The sequence below is a fragment of the Bufo bufo genome, chromosome 2 (assembly GCF_905171765.1).
Source record: "Bufo bufo chromosome 2, aBufBuf1.1, whole genome shotgun sequence".
Taxonomy (NCBI): domain Eukaryota; kingdom Metazoa; phylum Chordata; class Amphibia; order Anura; family Bufonidae; genus Bufo; species Bufo bufo.
Window position 1 is genome coordinate 12,540,307 of NC_053390.1, and position 10,108 is coordinate 12,550,414.

Below are 10,108 nucleotides of genomic sequence, written 5' to 3' on the forward strand. Positions count from 1 at the left end.
CCACCGCGCCATGCCACACGCAGCACGCCGAGTCGGAAGTCCTCTTCATTCGCGGAGGAGGGGTATCGTTGCTTGGCACGCCTCTGGCTCCGCCCGGGGGCCGGATTAAAAGGTCCGCCGGGCCGTAGTTTGCCCAGGTCTGCTTTAGACTGTGCATCCTATCGGCCGATATCTTTGTTAAACCTAGATTACAAGATTCTGGCAAAGATCCTCGCCAATAGGTTGAACAAGATAATTACTAGCATTATACACAGTGATCAGACTGGGTTTATGCCTGGACGATCGACATCTAATAACATTTGTAGGACTCAAGTCATAGCCCAAATTGGAACCCACCATGACAGACATTGGGCCCTGGCCTCACTAGACACAGCTAAGGCTTTTGACTCACTGGAGTGGCCGTATTTGATGAAAGCCATGGGAAAGTTCGGCTTTGGGCCTAGGTTTATGCAATGGATCCGGATACTATATAAAAGCCCTAGAGCCAACATCCTGGTAAATGGCACGACTTCAGCTTACTTTAACTTGCAGAGAGGTACGAGGCAGGGATGTCCCCTCTCCCCCCTCTTGTTTGCAATTGCCATTGAACACCTGGCCATTCGTATTCGTCAAGATCAAATATACTCAGGAGTCGAGATGGGCGGGAGGGAAGAAAGAGTAGGCCTGTATGCAGATGATCTCATACTGTTCATCAATAGAATGGATATCTCTCTACCGTGAGCGATCACTGTTATAGAATTGTTTGGGAAATTTTCCGGGCTGCATATTAATTGGTCCAAGTCAGCACTAATGCCACTATGGAGCTCTGACTGGCCCAGTGTCTGTCATAATCTTAAGATAGTAGACCATTTTAAATATTTGGGGATTTATATTACTAGAGAGCCAAGAGAGGCCTATACCAAAAACATTGCCCCATTAGAATCTATTTTTTCGGGCAAATTCAAAATTTGGAGAACACTACCTATATCTATCATGGGAAGAATCAATTTGATAAAGATGATCCTCTTACCCAAGGGGTTATACTTATTGGAACATGCCTGTACTCCAATACCTCGGAGCTTTTTTGACCGCCTTCACTCATTAATGGTTCAGTTCATTTGGGGCAGGGCTAGACATAAACTCGCCTTAAACACTCTGCAGCGCTCTAAATTACAGGGTGGCGCAGCGCTACCAGACTTCCATTTATACTTTCTTGCAGGCCAGCTGAGGTTTTTGGCAAACTGGGTGAATGGGAAACCCCTTTTGAATATGGAATATTATCTGCAACAATATTTGGAACTGTCCAATCTATGGCCAGTGCTGGAAGGAGCTGAGTCTATATCTGGGAAACTGCTACAGATCCATAGGTTGGCACAACAGGTTTGGAGGGACACCAAATTGCGTCAATACCAGGACTGGCCAGATGATATACCCTTATGGGATAATACATTATTCCCGCACCTGCAGTCCATAGAGGGTACTCACATTTGGCTATCTTTAGGGATTACCGCGCTGCGAGACTTATATAAGAACGGCATTATCTGTTCCTTCTCCCAAATTCAAGAGAAATTTGTATTGGAACGTACTCAATTTTTTAGATATCTGCAGATCAGGCACGCTTTGCGGGAACAATTTAAGGATCGGAACAGAGTCATTTCCTCCTATCCTTTAATTGGAGTCATAAAATCGCAGGGACCTAGGGGCATAATATCAGCTCTTTATACTTACCTGTTGGGTTTACGGATGTCCTCACAGCCCATACTGGCTGAGACTAGATGGAAAGGGAACATTCCCCATCTTACTGCAGAGGACGGATGCGCTGGAGGCTGTGACTCATGTGTCCCCATCGGTTAATAACAGACTCATCCAATTGTTTATGCTGCACCGTAGTTATTTGACTCCTACCAGGCTGCATAAGATGGGGAGGATGACCCAGCCTAATTGTCTTAGATGCACTCGCAATAATGCTGACTTCTGGCATATGATGTGGGAATGTAACCATATCAGATCATACTGGCGTGATGTACTTGAAATTTTATCATCTTTAGGTATGGGCCCTATACCTTTATGTCCCAAGATATGTCTGCTGGGTATTTTAGATAATGATGGGTGGACTCACTATAATAAAATACTCCTGAGTGAATCCCTGTTTATGGCCCGCAAAGTGATTGCCCTTAAGTGGATGGCAGAGGAATACCCTACAGTGGGTATCTGGAAAAAGCTAGTAAACCAGATCATACCTTTTGAAAAAGTACTATATGTGAATAGAAAATGTCCTGAGAAATTTCAGAAAGTGTGGGGTTTATGGTGTGAATCTAACCTAACTACCTCGTCCGGCTCTGCGATCTCTATAGACTCTTATTGTTATGGGTGTCTGCATTTCATGCAAAGTGAATTTAACGCAACTAAATCCGTTGTATTATATTTTATTGTACTTATATCAGAGAGAGTCAATTTGCATGTTACTGTATGCTGTATAAGAATACTTTGTGTGCATATGTTTGTACCATGAAAGTGCCTTGTTACTCTTTTTCAATAAAACGAGTTAAAAAAAAAATATGGCGATGAAAAGGAAAAAAAAACAAAACATTTTTTTGCAAAGTTTTTTTTTCAGTATTAAAATGCAAGAAAAACTATACATTTGTGGTATCTCCGTAATTGTATTTACCTGGAGAACAATTTTTTTTCCATCTCCCAACTACATCGTTTGCAATATTAAATGGTGGAATTAGAAAATGCAACTTGTCCTGCAAAAAACAAGCGCTCCTACGGCTATGTAAACGGAAAAATTAAAAAGTCCTGGAAAGGTAGGGGAGTTAAAAACAAAAATTTGAAAAACCCTCCGGAGCTGAAAGGGTTAAATATATGTCATGAACAGAATATATGTGATCCAGCCCAGACCTCCTCTACCACCAACTACAGATAATCAGACCGGTGAAGAAGGTCCGCCTGGACCGAAACGTACGGTCGCCATTATTATAGAGAGCGGTTAACCTAAATAATTCATGATGTAACTGGATCACGATTTGTATGATATCGCACCAATAAAATATTGAAATTGCATCTGAATAATCTGTGTGCCGCAATTTGCATACTACTAAATAAGAATATACAGTCCTTGCTGGCACCAGCAATTATAGTGTGCGGTGCTCCAATTCCAATATTAATGAACGGAATATATGTCTTCCTAAACAGGATTTATCAGATGTTTTATAGAAGCCGTTATGTGACATCAATTAAGCTTTTATATCCAAATATACAACCTGAAATGAAAAGAATGTCTATGACCCAGTGATATATTGTTTCCTTATATTGTGGCCATATGGCTTCTCTATTGTGTGACTTCACTAATGACCCCTAATTATGGCTTTAGAAACAAAAACATTTTTCTTATTATGAATGCAGCTTCTCTCATGTGTGATTCTTCTTATGTTTTAGAAGACTGGAATTATGTGTATTAGGGCCCTTTCACACTTGCGTTCTTTTCTTCCGGCATAGAGTTCCGTCGTCGGGGCTCTATGCGGAAGAATCCTGATCAGTTTTATACTAATGCATTCTGAATGGAGAGAAATCCGTTCAGGATGCATCAGGATGTCTTCAGTTCCGGACCGGAACGTTTTTTGGCCGGAGAAAATACCGCAGCATGCTGCGCTTTTTGCTCCGGCCAAAAATCCTGAACACTTGCCGCAAGGCCGGATCCGGAATTAATGCCCATTGAAAGGCATTAATCCGGATCCGGCCTTAAGCTAAACGTTGTTTCGGCGCATTGCCGGATCCGATGTTTAGCTTTTTCTGAATGGTTACCATGGCTGCCGGGACGCTAAAGTCCTGGCAGCCATGGTAAAGTGTAGTGGGGAGCGGGGGAGCAGTATACTTACCGTCCGTGCGGCTCCCCGGGCGCTCCAGAGTGACGTCAGGGCGCCCCAAACGCATGGATGACGTGATCGCATGGATCATGTGATCCATGCGCATGGGGCGCTCTGACGTAATTCTGGAGCGCCCCGGGAGCCGCACAGACTGTAAGTATACCGCTCCCCCGCTCCCCACTACTACTATGGCAGCCAGGACTTTAATAGCGTCCTGGGTGCCATAGTAACACTGAACGCATTTCAGTTCACTTGCGTTTTTCCGGATCCGGAGTGTAATTCCGGCAAATGGAGTACACGCCGGATCCGGACAACGCAAGTGTGAAAGAACACTAACATTTCCCACATTCTGAACATGAATATGGCTTCACTCCTGTGTGACCTCTCTCATGTATAACAAGATTGGATTTCATTGTAAAACATTTCCCACATTCTGAACACGAATATGGCTTCTCTCCTGAGTGATTTCTCTCATGTCTAACAAGATTTGATTTCATTGTAAAACATTTCCCACATTCTGAACACGAATATGGCTTCTCTCCTAAGTGACTTCTCTCATGTGTAAAAAGATGCGATTTTTGCCTAAAACACTTCCAACATTCTGAACATGAATACAGTTTCTCTCCTGTGTGATTTCTCTCATGTGTAACAAGATGTGATTTGTGTCTAAAACATTTCCCACATTCTGAACATGAATATGGTTTCTCTCCTGTGTGACGTCTCTCATGTGTAACAATATATGATTTTGTCTAAAACATTTCCCACATTCTGAACATGTATATGCTTTTCTCTCCTGTGTGAATTCTTTCATGTATAACAAGATTTGATTTCCATGTGAAACATTTCCCACATTCTGAACATGAATATGGTTGCACCCCTGTGTGAATTCTCTCATGTGTAACAAGTTGTGATTTATATACAAAACATTTCCCACATTCTGAACATGAATATGGTTTCTCTCCTGTGTGAATTCTCTCATGCATAACAAGATTTGATTTCCATGTGAAACATTTCCCACATTCTGAACATGAATATGGTTTCTCCCCTGTGTGAATTCTCTCATGTTTAACAAGATGTGATTTATATATAAAACATTTCCCACATTCTAAACATGAATACGTTTTCTCTCCTTTGTGACGTCTTCGGTGTGTAGAAAGTCCTGAGCTGTTTGTGGATTCTTTACCACAATGAAACCTTTTAATCCTTTTCTGACTTGTACTTGCGGTAACAATCTGTGATTGGTCAGGAGAAGGTTCCTCAAAATTAGGAGGATTATATGACAGATCTGTACTGTGAAGTCCTGGATGTACATTAAGGGTAATGAGGTTTTCTCCTGAAGAGCGCTGCATTATATCGTCATCTAGTGGTAACATGACATTTTCATATTTTTTACTGGGATTTTCTGTTAAGACAAAAATGAAAATTTGTTTTAAAGTTTTTATTTCTGCAAACTACAGAGTAGACAAACTGATAACATTCTGTTATGGAAATTTTTATTACTTTAGGATGTGGGTGTGATTTTATAGATTGTCATCTGTCTCCCTGTGTCTGATTTAGCCAAAGAGCGCTCTAGCAGAGGGTACTTTGGCTGAATTGGGACCAGTGGTAAAACAGTCAGTATGAAAACCTTCTCATGGGCTTGGAGACATATCTGCTTTTAAGACATGCATATCTGCCTTGTTGGTATACTAGTACCGTATACTGACAATAGCCGTAGCAATGTCTCGCAGATAATTTCAAACCTATGGGAACCAGTAGAATGATCTTTATTAGATACTGATCACCTTTGAGCAGTATTGAATGAAGTCCATGTTGACAGTGATGGGGGGTGGGCAGCCACCTGGCTGATCAGACAATGGTCATGACTCATCCTTCCTTATACAGGGATGGGGCGTGTGCATTGTCTGCCCGGCCACATTGATTGCCCCGCCCTGTCCTTTGACATCACTTCCTGCATGTTATCACTTCCTGTATCCTTGTCTTGGGACAGCCCCTTTTAAATAAAAGTACAGGCTGGGCATGGAGAAGGAGGAGTTGCTCAGAATTTTCAACCAAGATGGTAACAAGTGTGTCGGTCTCTGACTGAGGGTGAGGGAAGGGGGGACTCACCTTTTTCCTTACACAAACTTTGATGCGAGGTGATTACAACTATTAATATTTTCTACAACAGATTGCGAGCTTGGAAGGATTCAACTGATTTTTTTCTCTACACAGTAGGTGAAAGGGAGGGGAATAGTAAACTGTAGGTTTGTCTGCTGTGTCAGAGAAAATTTCTGCTTGTTAAAAGAACATTTTTCGCTCTATTTGTGTAAGGATAAGGTAGAAGTTTTTCCTTTGTGTAATTTTTGATGGATCTGAGTTGATTGTACAGAGATTGTATGATGAGATTGTATGATGAGTAGTACAGGGTATTGTGTTTTTTGTAACTTCTTAACTTTTATGTTACTGAGATTTTGTAAGAGGCAATTTTATAGAGGTTTATAGAGGCAGCAATTGGTTTTAGTGTTTGTACATTAGAGACAGTATTTAGAGAGTATTTTTATATTGTTAACCTGTAAATCACCCACAGAGTGGAGGTTTTGCTCTGGTTTCGGCGGTAGGGAACAGGAAATATAGAAACTGTTTTTATTGCTGGATTTTGTACACACTATCTTGATTTCCTCTGTGTGATGACCATGTGCTTGTCGGCCATCTTTACCATGTGCTTGTCGGCCATCTTTACAATGTGCTTGTCGGCCATCTTACTATGGAAAGCGAGCTGAAATGTTAGTTTTGTCGAATAGTTATCTTGTCTTTTTGTAACCTTTCTATGTACAGTTTGATTTTGTTTTGATAAGTTTTATGCTGGATATCAGTTGAGTGTTCGGTTATGTTATAGCTCAGTGATCAGTCTGATACAGGAATCATTGTTTGAGCATTAGTGGCAGTTTAGTGGTGAAATCGTCCTATAGTTGATGATTCTGCTTAATGTTTGTATATCTGAGGCTGTTACACTGAATTGTAGACTTGTTTGGCATAATTAATACGGGTACTAAAGTGTAGAAAGGTTCTGTGCCAAAAGTATTGGGACAACTCCTAGAAATTGGTACTAGTGTTTTTTTTTTTTGTAGCAACCATTGTGGTGTTTTTTTTTTTTGTGCAATGGAAAGTATTTTTAAAGAAGTAGCAAAGTAGAAGGACACGGCGGCCATTCTTCAGGCTATGCAGGGATCTACTGATCCATGGCTGCAGGCCCAGAATTGTGTAGCAAACCTGATCGGTACCAAAAAATGGCGCAAAAGGAAAGGCAAGTATGCTCTGATTTTTGCTGCTGGGTGGATAGCGGATAAATATCAGGAGTCTTGTAGGCTGAAGCTGAGTTTGGAAGGAGACGTGGAAGATTTAAAAGTGGAAATTGTTAAATTGAGAACTCTTGTCCATCAGGCAGCTGAAGCTAGCCCTGAGTATGAATGTACTGTGAGGTGTAATACTGAGCTGCGCAAGGAGAATGAATGTTTATCTGAAAGCCTGACGCAAGCACAGGATGCTGTAAGGGAATTGTCAGAGTCATTGAAACAACCGTTAGAGAGTAATGTGTCTGGGATTAGAGGCAATGTATGCACTGTAAGCATGGAGAAGTCTGAGGATTGTGGTTCAGATAGTGGAACCGACTCAGGGATGGAGATGGACAATGTGTCTGACCCTGGAGTTGGAAGCATTAACACAAGGTCAGAAGATTCCTCAGATGAGTCCGTGGTAAGTGGACTCAATACAGATAGTAGTGTGGGATCTAGTCATGCTAGGATGGTTAATGTGCGCCAAGTAAAATCGCCATGTGCCCAGACAAGGTATTATGCAGGGAGGCGAGCTATCCTTTGTTTTGCATGCAGGGAATATGGGCACATTGCACGATATTGTGACGTTGCTAATGGCAACTGATACAGGTATGTTAAGTACCCCAGAACCACACCTAGAAGTGAAGTGGTTTATTCAGCAAGGTGGGGTAATGGTCCCAGACATGCTTCTTTGCAAAGGCAAAGAACCCAGGGACAGCCAAGGTCTTTGAAAAAACGGTTTTGGGACATTGAAATGTTAAATCCTGCTTCTCTGGTATGAATCTGAAGCTGTTTTGGGGCTGGGCAAATTAACATTTCAATGACAGGGTGGGTAGAAATTCTCCTGTACGGTTTCAGGGGAACCCTCCAAGACATTGATTTGTTAATTCAGTCCTACACAATTGTACGTGTTCCTAAGGTTTTAGGTTTTATTGTTGTAATCAAGTTTTTTTCCTTTTTTATTTTTCAGTTATTTTAGTCTATTTTCGTTTGGGTATTTCTTTGATTAATTTAAATTTTTCTTCTTTTACTAATCCATTTTTTATTTTTAGGTTTTATTGTTGTAATCAAGATTTTTTCCTTTTTTATTTTTCAGTTATTTTAGTCTATTTTGGTTTGGGTATTTCTTTGATTAATTAAAATTTTTCTTCTTTTACTAATCCATTTTTTATTTTATTTTACATATTTGGCGCTTTTCTCTCTTTTTCCTCTTTCTTTCCCTCTCTTTTCTCTGTAGATTTGGTTAGGAGTACTGGGGGTCTCATGATATTGTGTGGAAACTACTGTCTGAATTCAAGGGTTGCTGCTGAGTGAGAGGTTTTTGATCAGTCACTGCAAAAAAGGCTTCGTGTGCTGTTCAGCTTGACTATATAGAATCATATCGGCAAAGGAAAGTGAGTTGATGAGCTTTTTTTAAGGAGACAAGGTGATATATATCACCTGGGCATACCAATAGCTGTGTGAGTAACCCCATTCCCCACAGGAGTACTGTGTGTTTGTTTCCTGTGCACCCCTCGTCCCTACAGAAGGTACTGTGTGTTCTCTGTGCACCCCTCGTCCCCACAGAAGGTACTGTGTGTTCTCTGTGCACCCCTTTTTCCACTCCAGGTCAATTGGAAGCCCTATCCTGTGGTCAGGTCACTATTCAGAGCCAAAACCGAGGCTGGTATATCTCATTAGGAGACTCAGAGGGCCGCCGTGTGTCGGCAAGAGCCCTTTTCCTCACACTGATTACTCCTTTTCCTGAGGTCTAACTAGGATGAACGGAGTCCGTGTGTCGGTGCCAGAAACATACTCACAAACACACTCTTTAAAATTGGCATATAAAAATCCCAGCGTCTTAAACTTTTGCCCGACCCGGGTTTCACTCCTTGAGCCCCTGACGAAGCTCAAGGAGTGAAACCCGGGTCGGGCAAAAGTTTAAGACGCTGGGATTTTTATATGCCAATTTTAAAGAGTGTGTTTGTGAGTATGTGCAGAACTGTGGCTGCACAAATCCATCGATCTCCAGCAACAGGGCATTCAAAAGTCCCAGACAGTGCGAACTAACACTGTCATGTACTCCTGTCCCGCTAAGACTGCAGAGTCCAAGAGAAGTGCTTTTCTCTTTCTCTATCTCGCTCTCATCCCTCCCTCATCTCTCCATCTAACCTTGAGACGATGCACCATGTTTAATCCAGCTTCTCTTCGTCCTGGTTTTAAGGACGATGAGAAGGGGGGAAAGTGGTGCAGAAAACAACGATCTTCAAACTTTCTAACCTCTCAAATATCAATCAATTTCTAAACCATCACAACTGCCTTTTCTTTGCTGGTACTTGGGTCCGATTTTTGCAAAGAAGTTAAAAATCACGGCCGATCCATGGCCTGAATGTTCCGCTGTAACCCTTTTATTCCATCAGGTATGCCCCCAGGCAGCCCCATGGGTTATCACCCGATGTCCACCACCAGGTTCGGGAGTTTCTTCCAGACCCAGACTCAATAACCAGTGTTCATTCTAGTCAACCAAGAGATTGGGTCGTGCTAAAGAAACATCCGAGGACGGGACTAGAGCCGAGATATCTTGGGCCATTCCAGGTGCTGCTGATGACGCGAACCTCTCCGAAGTTCAAGGGGCGAGACAACTGGATCCACACCGGTCACTGTAAGAAGCTGCTCAACTAAGTCAAAGAATGCAGAGTATCACTTTTGTTTATTTGTTACAAGGAGGCATTTGTTGATAGACAATACATTCTTAAAGGGTAATATTAATATTAGCTCTGGCTCCTGCTCCTCGCTTGTTAATCCTGTATTGGTGTCTGGGCAGCTAGGCGACCCGTAGATGTGGGATCCTCCAGTTGTGAGGACAAGGGTCAGGCCCATAATGACAGGAGCAGGACAGAGGCGGAGCTATGACTAGTGAGGGTCAGAATCCTTTTTAAAGCTTTGGGAGGTCTTGGGGCTCACTGGTTT